The following is a 1363-nucleotide window of genomic DNA, read 5'->3' as shown; positions in this document are numbered from 1 at the left end:
AATTTAGTCTCAGAAATCAATTTCCGACTTATACCGAAATGTGTAGACTTTTTTGAGTTAACGTATATAAAATTCAACATTTTTATGAACTCTTTCTTTTTGTGTTGGCTTTGTATTTCTATTTGATTCAAGATAGATGAAATTTGTTAGGATTTGGATTAGTTCTGCATGGTCTTTCATCCTTCTTCTATTGTGAAATTTGACTTGCTTCATATTTTCTTGAATCAACGTACATAGAAATGCAATTTTTACTAGACGTATTGCCTTAGATCATATTAATTGTAATTACAATACATTTTTCAAACTTTTTCTGTTAAATATTAGTCTATCTAGTTTACAATTTAGTCTCAGAAATCAATTTCCGACTTATAACGAAATGCGTAGACTTTTTTGAGTTATCGTATATAAAATTCAACATTTTTATGAACTCTTTCTTTTTGTGTTGGCCTTGTCTTTATATTTGATTCAAGATGGATGAAATTTGTTAGGATTTGGATTAGTTCTGCATGGTCTGTCATCCTTCTTCTATTGTGAAATTTGACTTCCTTCATATTTTCTTGAATCAATGTAAATAGAATTGCAATTTTTACTAGACGTATTGCCTTAGAACATATTAATATTTTTCAAACTTTTTCTGTTAAAGATGAGTCTATCTAGTTTACAATTTAGTCTCAGAAATCAATTTCCGACTTATAACGAAATGTGTAGACTTTTTTGAGTTAACGTATATAAAATTCAACATTTTTATGAACTCTTTCTTTTTGTGTTGGCTTTGTCTTTCTATTTGATTCAAGATAGATGAAATTTGTTAGGATTTGGATTCGTTCTGCATGGTCTTTCATCCTTCTTCTATTGTGAAATTTGACTTCCTTCATATTTTCTTGAATCAACGTACATAGAAATGCAATTTTTACTAGACGTATTGCCTTAGAACATATTAATTGTAATTACAATACATTTTTCAAACTTTTTTTGTTAAAGATGAGTTTATCTAGTTTACAATTTAGTCTCAGAAATCAATTTCCGACTTATAACGAAATGTGTAGTTTTTTTGCTAGGTCAAAATGGTTTATTAAAGCAAATAAACTTAATTACAAGAATTACAAAATTGGAGGTTCTAGACCTCCCCACCCCCATAAACAAAAGGGGAAAAAAACTCTAAAAACTCATAAAATAAGCTCCTAAACATTAAAAAATTAGCATAAAGAAGAGAAATAGGAAATTAAAAACGTTTTCGTCTTCCAACTCTAAAATTCTTCTTCTTGGGAATGAGATCATCAATTATTTGAGTTAAATCATAGGGCTCCTTGTATTCATCTTCATAATCATCATAGCCATAATCCTCTTCATTTTCCTCTAAAGC

This window comes from Papaver somniferum, unplaced genomic scaffold (assembly GCF_003573695.1).
Source record: "Papaver somniferum cultivar HN1 unplaced genomic scaffold, ASM357369v1 unplaced-scaffold_33, whole genome shotgun sequence".
Taxonomy (NCBI): Eukaryota; Viridiplantae; Streptophyta; class Magnoliopsida; order Ranunculales; family Papaveraceae; genus Papaver; species Papaver somniferum.
Note: the sequence above shows the minus strand (reverse complement) of the source record.